The following is a 9454-nucleotide window of genomic DNA, read 5'->3' as shown; positions in this document are numbered from 1 at the left end:
TGGTCTTCTCCATTTTGATGGCAAGTGGACTAGAAAACAAGTCATAAGCCAGAATGGAATTGGGAGAAATCACCTGGATGTTCTCAGTTCTTCCTGTTGTCAAGGTAGAAAAATGTGTTTCAGATTTTGTTCTCACAAATTTGAATGGGATCTGAACAATATTTTTTTTTTATTATTGGGAGATTCCACACGAAAGCATTGCTTCTAGTTTCTCTTGAAAACTTAGAATTGCTCGTGACATGGGGCTGGCATCCCTGCATGACACAGGCTACAACAGAGCAGAGGTGGCTGCATTCAAAGAGCATTTATACTCAGCAACTGTGGTAGTCTCCACCACACCAAGTTATGTCTCATTGGTTATGCTCTGGCTTCTTTTACTCAGTGCTGTTACCTTTCTAGCCCCTAGAGGCACCTGAGTCTGAAACATGGTGTGCAGTAATAATGAAAAGCTGGCTCTCTAAGGAGAAATAAAAGCTTTCATTTACAGTGATTTCCATTTTCTGTGTGTAAATAGTCCCAAAATAGCCAGTTTCCAACTAACAACATGTCAACATGTTGTCACTTGGTATGAAGTTGGTAAAACTTGTGTACAGCCCCTTTACAAGCTGGTGAGAGCTTGTAAGAGCTCCTCCGGCTGGAATGTGCTCACAAGGCTTCAGCAAGCTATTGGCATGGTCAAGAGCATGAGCCAGAAGACGTTATTCTTAGGCTAAGATTCAGAAAGTATCCAAAAAGAATCTGATCCAACCCCTTACATGGAACCCATCATTACATCCACACTGTTGCCTTGTTCCCTGCCTCTTTTTTTAGAAGCCCACAGGCCAATTAGGCAGCCATTGGGCATGGATAATCTTCAAGGAAGGTGTGGATTGAGGAATGGCTGGCACTAACTTGATGAGGTCAGGATGCAAAATACAGGACAACTGACGGTACTACTGAGTTCTTCTCACTGAGCCACTAGACCCCCTTTCACCATAAGAAGAAAACAAATTAAAGGATGGCACTGGAATCAGCAGAGAGCTCCCTATTTAGAAGCCAGTGTCAGAATCAAATGAACACATTCAGGAACCTATTCTCACACTAGAAGCGCGAGACTGTTGACCTCATATGCCGATGGCAAAGCCCTCAAGTGGGACAGTCATCTTCTCCTATCTCATAGGAAAATGAGTGTGTATGGAGTAGTAGCCTACAAGATTATTTTACAGAAGGAGAAACTTAGGCTCGGATGTGGGTGGGACAGTGGAATAATCAGGCCTCTAAGCCAGGTTTCTGACTATCAGCCTGGGCTTCCTTACTCTTTCCTCCCAAGGAGTTACAAAGAGAGTCAGTCCACCAATGACTTGCATTGCCAAACTAGCAACATGAATAATATTTTTTAACTGAATCAACTGTCAACACAGTTGACACAATCATGTCGACACAGTCACACACTTGTCTCCTGTTTTTCTGTTTGGATGATTCAAAAGCTTAGCAGAGAGTCTGCACATCCAGGGGGTTTTGCCAAGAAAATCTACACAGTCATTCTCACACTGGCCCTGCAAGCAAGTATCCAGGTCTTTGTATTATTATTATTATTATCATTATTATTATTATTATTTACATATTAGAGACAATATAATGTTTGCATCACAAAAATAGTACCCTTAGAACCACGAAGGATCCCTCGGCTGCAATTTAGGAGTCTTAGCTTTAGCCCTTGTCTCTGCCTTGACAGGCAATATGCCCGCTTCCTGCTTCCTAGGAGCCTCAGTTTTCCCATCTGCAAAGTGCAAGAATTGAATTCTTCGCGCCCTTCAGTCTCTGGGTCAACTGTGAAAATCACACAGCAGGTGTCCTTTCACTCAGCTTATTGTGCCCTCCCAACCTTTCTCTGGCTGTGCAACATTTTGGTCCCCAAAAGCCGGAGACACATTCATATGCCTGAAAGCCTTCAAGTGTCTTTGTTTTTGAGATTATTTCTACAGCCACTCATTTAGATAGCCAGCCCAAATTTCTATTCTCACCAGAGACTTATTTTTACTGTCTTTGAATTTTCTTGATAACCTCTTAAGTCATAAAAGCCTCCTTAAACCATGAAATGAAAAAGAAACTCAGGACATCACATCTTTAACAAGAAATAGCCTAAACCCAAATGAACCTTTTACTAGATTATGGGCTCCAGGCTTGCTCCTCAAGGGACTCTTGTGAAATCAGAGACAGAAAACTCGAGAACAATGAGACAAAGAGAAATGTCAAAGTAAAGGTTTGGCTTTATTTAATTTTATTGTTTTCAAATCCACCATGAGTCGAAGGGGGAGGGGAAGTGAAAAGAACACAGAGAAACTCACCCCCCTAGCTACAAAGTCCATGTGCTAACCCGTGTTTTTCTGTCACTTAGAGTTCAGCTTTCTCCAATATTAATGGAACTTAAGCCCAACAAGAGTCCCTTTTATGCTTTCTCCCCCAGCTCCCTGCTTGCTAAGTCCTGTGCAAACTTAGAGCGGTTTCCAAGCGCACGGCTGTGAAATGATCAGGATTGGAATAATGCCAGTACAAACCAATTTATTGGGGTCCTGAAATTAACTAAAACCTAGAAAGCTTGATTAATTGTGCCACAGCACAGCAAGGAGCATTCAGGAGTGCAGCTATCAGGCCAGAGGGCACACCCCAGAGACTCCACTCTGACTCCTGGGTTTCAGAGTATGTGAAGAAGAGTCCCTCTCTGGACAGGACTCAGCTGCTCTTACCACATTCATCCAGAACAAACATGGCCTTTCTGAGTGCAGCAGGGAAAATGGTAGTTAGTGGGTCTTAGCTACCTATGTAATCAGCCAATCCCATAATAGTAGTCCTTGGGATTAATTTCATTTAATTTAATTATCATCTTTATGCAGCCCATTTGACAAGCTCTACTTTTTTGCCTTTCAAAACAACACTGGCTAAATATGCCTTTAGAGAGTCGTTGTGGAGATCCAATGCTTCTGTGGTTTCTTGGGATATCTTATCACATGGGACAAGAAAAACGAGATAGATTCTTTGGCAAAAAATTAAAAGTTGTGTGTGTGTGTGTGTGTGTGTGTGTGTGTGTGTGTGTGTGTGTGTGTGTGTGTTACAAAAACAGTGTGTTGTCCCCCAGAGACCAGACTTTTTCCCTTCAGTTCCTATTTGGATGGATACTAGATGGATTCATAGCCAAAAAAACACTTCATCCCAAAGCACTAAATACATTAATCCTTAAAAGTGTTTAATTATTTTCCCACTCTTAGCTCTGGAAAGTGATACAGTGGCAACAAGAAGATTTCTGTAACATGGTAGCAAATTATAGTGGATCGGCAGGTAGAAGTCTCAAGTTCCTTCTCAGTTATCTGCCACATGAGTTTCTAGAGAGGTGGCCCCAGCAATTGGTGGTTCTCTTTGTCAGGCCCAAAACTCTCAGTACATCCAGAAGGAGGTTTATCACATTAGTCTCTGATGCAGCCATATCTTTGGCAAACCTTGAAGTATACCCTCTCTGCTATGATCACCCAGAAGTGTAGGCTGGCTCCTCAGAATGGAAATCTACCCTGATAAGAATTACTCCAAGTCTTGGGGTAGTCCCCAGAATGTGGGAATTAGTACTACAAGCACTAAAATACCAAAATGTATGTATGTACGTGACATGGGGTGGGTGGAGGTTAGAATGGAATTCAGGAGACCTGGACCTTAGTGTTGGTACTGCCATTTGCCCGCTATATCTTTTGTAAGTCAGACTCCAGCCTTCTTCATCTTTACAACCAAAAGACAACTGAGTTACATGATCTTGGGGGAATCTTTCTAACTTCAGGACTTTCTAGAGTGGCTTTCACTATTAACCATCAAAATGTTAATTTAATGGTTTAAGCACTGTGCTAGTCAGTTTCTGTCAACTTGACATGAGCTAGAATCATCTGGGAAGAGGGGACCTCAACTGAGAAATTGTCTCATTCAAATTGATCCATGAGCTTGTCTGTGGGGACATTGTCTTGACTAATGATTAGTTTAGGAAGGACTCATCCACTGTGGGCAGTTGATCCTGAGATGTCTAAGAAAGCAAGCCAAGAAGGTCACAGAAAGCAAGCCAGTAAACAGCATTCTTCCATGATTCAGTTCCTGCCTATGGATTCCTGTACTGACTTCCTACCTTGATGATCCCCAGTGAGGCTTTGTGGCCTAGGTGTTCTAAAGATGACATAAACCTTTTGCTCCCCGAAGTGGTTTATCATAGCAATAGAAACTAGGACAGGTACTCACTGTGTGTCAGGCACAAAGCAATGTACTACTTTAATGTATGCACTCCTTTATTCAGACCTCAAATAACAATACTGTGCAGGTACTAGTACTGTCATCGTATCTGCTATAAAGAAAATCACTCAGATACATAGGTCATGTGTCTGAATGCTAAGCCTGTGCTATTTATCTCTCTCTATTCCCCCTCATCTTACTACCCCATGTGTTAAAGATTGCAAGCCATGTGTCTATAAATGCCTTAGCATACATTACCAGTCTCCTTTTCCCTTCTCCACATTCTACTTAGCAGTGAGCCCCTGGATCCCCATTACCAGAGACCTAGCTCACCAGAACTGCACCAACCATAGTCATTTCACCTCATCTCTCTATCATCATGTTTTACACGTGAATGAATAGAATAGGCAGGGGGGCAAAAAACTACACATCAACTCCTAAAAAGAGTAAATAGACCCAGTACCCTCTTTTGAGGTTGGATTAGAAGGGGACTGCCTGGTTATATTCATGACCTTTGGAAACTGTTCTCAAGCAGAGACAGCCAAGCCAATAATATTTAGAAAAATAACAAAATTTGACTGTATTTAGCTTTGCAGAAGAACCCTGCTGGTTGTTCATGGTTAAATATTAATGTCTCAGCTGTTTCTGGCTATCTGAGTGACAGGCTGTAGATTTGCTTACATGGTCCACTACAAAACTAGTTTGGTTGAAAATATTTTTCTTTTTAAAACATATTTTATTTTTTTAATAATTTCATACATGAACACAATATGTTTTTATTTCATTTACCCCCAATCCTCCCCTGACTTCTCCCAGATTCACCTTCTTATCCCCTCCCTTCTTCATGTCCTTTATTCTTTCATAATATACCGAGTCCAATTTGTGCTACCATTTAATCATGTGGTGGTAGGGGTGGCATCTACTGGAGCCTGGTCAACCTACTTGGGGCACACCCTTAAAGTAAACTGACTCTACATTCTCCAGAAGCAATCAACTGTCAACAGCTCCTCAGCTTGTGGTGTGTGCCCTTGAGTTTATATTCGTGTTGGAATGTTAGCTGGCTTGATCTTGTGTAAGTCTTATGCAGGCAACCACAGTTGCCTTAAGTTCATGAATGTGATATCCATAAGATAGTGTTTGGCTCTGGTCCTCCCTGACCTCTGGCTCTTGAAATATTCCCCCTCCCGTTTTTACAAAGTTCCCTGGGTCTTACTGGCAGTGAGGGGTATGACAGAGACGTTCAATTTGTGGATGAGTATTTCATGGATACTTATTCTATGTACTTTGACCAGGTGCAAGTTTCTACATTAACTGCCATTCACTGCACAGAGAAACTTCTCTGATGAAATCTGAGAGCTGTACTAATCTATGAGTGTACAGACACAAATTTAGAGGAAAGTTTGATGCTATGTCCATTCAGCAAAATAATAGCAGTAGTTTCATCCCTAGGGCCCATGAGCTCTCTAACCATGGGATCTTAGCCAGATTACACTACCAGGCATGTGTATCTGCCTATGGAGCATATCTTAAATGCAATGAGTTAGCCCCATATTATTTGTGCCTCAATTGCACTAATGGGCATATCTTGCCATGTCAGGCACTGAGCAGCTCACAGAGTTCATGGGTGAAAAAGGCTGTTAATGATTTTCTCCTTAGTAGTCTGGATAGCACTTCCCAGTACGAGGAAAATTAAACAGCATGGAGGAAGCTTCCTGGTCAGTACCAATTTGATTTCTCCATGTCCTGTGGTCAAAATGTGTAGTGTCTTCAGCAACAGCCTATGTGAAAGTTAGAGTTTTAGACCATTTGGAGCAAAAATCAAAGTGTAGATTCACATACAGATGAGTAAGCCAAAAAGGAAAGATGTTTTCCCATATCACATAGCATGTTCCTAGCATGGCCGGACCTTCCTAGACTCTAGCTACTGCCATTATTTATTTAAGAGAAATGAGACTTGAGCTGCAGGCAAAGGTACATGGAACACATGCAATGCTCATCTTCTTGCATTGCTTCCTCGCTCATATTCCTAATCATGCATTGGCTTTGACTAGACAGTTTAGTCATGCAGGGGGTTCATGTCTCAGTTGTGTAAGAAGTGGAACATTCTTAAGTCTTCCGTAGGTCACATTAATTACTGTATTATGTCTTTATTGAGATGAGTCATGGGCTTTCATTCTTAATCACTTTTGATCATTTCATGCATGCCTATAAACACACACACACACACACACACACACACACACACACACACACACACACACACCATGCATTGCTCCAGAGCCATAACCAAGCTTCTTCTATATATTTTCCAGAGCTTCGCTAAAATGGAGATTGGCTGGTGTAAGTGAGAGATGTTTACATCTACTTGAATGTGCCCCATCCCATCTGGTGAAGCATGCTACTGTTGTGTTTTTAGTTTTACCTACAAGGTTTATCCAGGGCCAGTTATTTTTCAACTCCTTTATTTGTTTCTTTCTCTACTATCCCCTAGCTTATGCAATTGTTATCTGGAACAAAATATTTGTCACTTTTCTTTTATTTTCATAGTATTTTATTGCATCTTTTTGTGTTACAAAATAGTATTTTTTTTAAACTCATGACTTTATACTGTTAAAAGGGAGTCATGTCTTACCTTTTAGGAATTTGTTTTAATTTTTTTAATTTTGTAATTTAATTTAATTTTACATATCAGCCATGGATTCCCTTGTTTTATCTAACATCATACCACTAACTCCATCAACACCATTGTTTATAGCTAATTCACTCATTTTGACAGCCATATGATAGTTCATCATTATATAGCATACAGGTATATTATAGCTTACTTATCCAGGCTCACAATAATGGACATTCAGATTGATTATGTTTGAGCTTGGAAATTCAGCAATTGACAAATTTCTTTTTCACATTGTTTGTGTGGTGATGGCTCGACTCTAAGGTGATGAATGCTCTGTGATGAATCTACCTGAATGTGTAACAGAGTAACAGGAAATTCCTGGAATGAAGTTGCAAAGTGGTTAGTTAATATTTCAAAAATTATCCAAATTTGAGTAGAGACATGGCTCAGCAGTTAAGAGCATTTTCTATTCTTTCAGAGGATCTGAGTTTGGTTTCCAGCACCCATTTCAAACAGCTCATAACTGCTTGTAACTTCAGCTTTAGGATATCTGATGTCCCTGGCCTCCTCGAGCACCATACACATGTTTATAAACCCACACATAGCCATATAATTTAAAAGTGTAACATATGAAAAAAATCCAGATTCAAACTCAAGGGGTTTAACTTGATGATACACTAACATTGATCCAAAGGATCAGTGTTAGGGAGAGGAGTGCGGAGATGTCTCCCTGCCATTAAGCCTATGTACTTAGAGAACATCTGGAAGTACTGGCTTTCCACAAGCGTTGTCTTTGTACTACAAATACCCCGTGTGAGATTGTGTATTTTCCTCACCTTTGTGAAGAAGCATAGGCAAGCTAGGGAAAGTTAAGAAACAATGACCCTGGCACATCTACCCACACAGTTCGCATCCTTCAGTCATGTGTTAGTTCTCCTCTCCAAGCACCAAAGAACATTGACTCTGTTGAAGCTCCACTCTCATTAGTGTTAAGGAATCTAGATTTCCTTACACATTTCCTTTCCTCTGTCATTAGGAAGCACACCATGATACTGACAAGTGTCACTTAGAGATAAAATACTGAAAACAAATCATTTTCCTGGAGATTCAATGTGTGAAATGTGTTTATAAAAGGAAAGAAGGTTTAGATGGCATACAGAATTATTTAAAGATTCAGTCTGATTTAAGGATCATTTTGCTTTTCAGTTCCCCAGTCTATAGCTTATAAATGCTGATTTGGGGGAAAATATTGAGGAGTTTGGTGGGGTGAGGGTGGTGTACATGATACTATTTTAATTTTTCTTCAGCAAGTGGGCAGTTAGCTTCCTAGTTATTTAATTTAACTGCTAGTTTCCCCAATGTTAATTTAAAAAATCTTCCAAATGATACTATGTTTGCATATGGAGGAATGACTGTGATATTTCTTTCAAATAAAAAAACAAATTGAAAATTATTTGAGGAAAGTATTTTTTCTTGATTTACTACCAGGCTTCCTCCAATACAGTCCTTATGGAAGATCAGAGATCAAAACTGGTGGGCAAACTACAACCTACAGCTCCAGAGAAGCTAGCTAACAATGAAGACCTAAGAGGGACTCATGGATCTCCCTGGGAAGGGGAAATAGATAAGATTTCCTGTGTAAACTGGAGGAGGGGTGCGATAGAGGGGAGGGGATGGGGGGGATGAGAACATGAGGTAACAGGATGGTTGAGCTGGGGGAGGGACAGAGTGGGAGAGCAATGAAAAAGATATCTTGATAGAGGGAGACATCATGGGGTTAGGGAAAAACCTGGTGCTAGGGAAATTCCCAGGAATCCAAAAGGACAACCACAGAGTAGACGACTAGCAACAGTGGAGAAGGTGCCTGAACTGGCCCACCCACATAATCGATTAGTGATTAACCTAATTGTCATCATAAAGTCAGAGATACTCTATTCAGTAACTGATGGAAGCAGATGCAGAGATCCACAGCCAAGCACCAGGCCGAGCTTTGCGAGTCCAATCGAAGAGAGGGAGAAGGGATTATAATGAGCAAGGGGGTCAAGATCATGTTAGGGATATCTACAGAGACAACTGAACCAAGCTCTTGGGAACTCACGAATTCTAGACTGACAGCTGTGGAGCTAGGCCCTCTGCATGTGGGAGACAGTTGTGTAGCTTGGTCTATTTGAGGGGCCCGTGGCAGTGTGATCAGGATCTATCACTGGTGCATGAGCTGGCTTTCTAGAGCCCATTACCTATGGTGGGAGGCCTTGCTCATTCTTGATGCAGTGGGGAGGGGCTTGGTCCTGCCTCAACTGAAGGTACCAGGCTTTGTTGACTCCCCATAGGAGGCCTTACTCTTTTGGAGGAGTGGATGATTGGTAGGCCTCAGAGGGGGAAGAAGCTGGAGAGGGGAGGGGTGGGGGAGGGAATAGGATGGGAAATTGTGGTTGGTATGTAAAATGAAAAAATTAAAATAAGTAAATAAAACTGCTTGGACTTTATCATATTTTAATAAACTTTTAGTTTGGATTAATATCACATTTATTAAAAAGGCTGTAAATGTAATTTTATATTTATAGGAAAAATATAAAAGCAGTAAGTTATCATATACAC

The sequence above is a fragment of the Peromyscus maniculatus genome, chromosome X (genome assembly GCF_049852395.1).
Source record: "Peromyscus maniculatus bairdii isolate BWxNUB_F1_BW_parent chromosome X, HU_Pman_BW_mat_3.1, whole genome shotgun sequence".
Lineage (NCBI taxonomy): Eukaryota > Metazoa > Chordata > Mammalia > Rodentia > Cricetidae > Peromyscus > Peromyscus maniculatus.
This window is presented reverse-complemented; position numbering follows the sequence as displayed.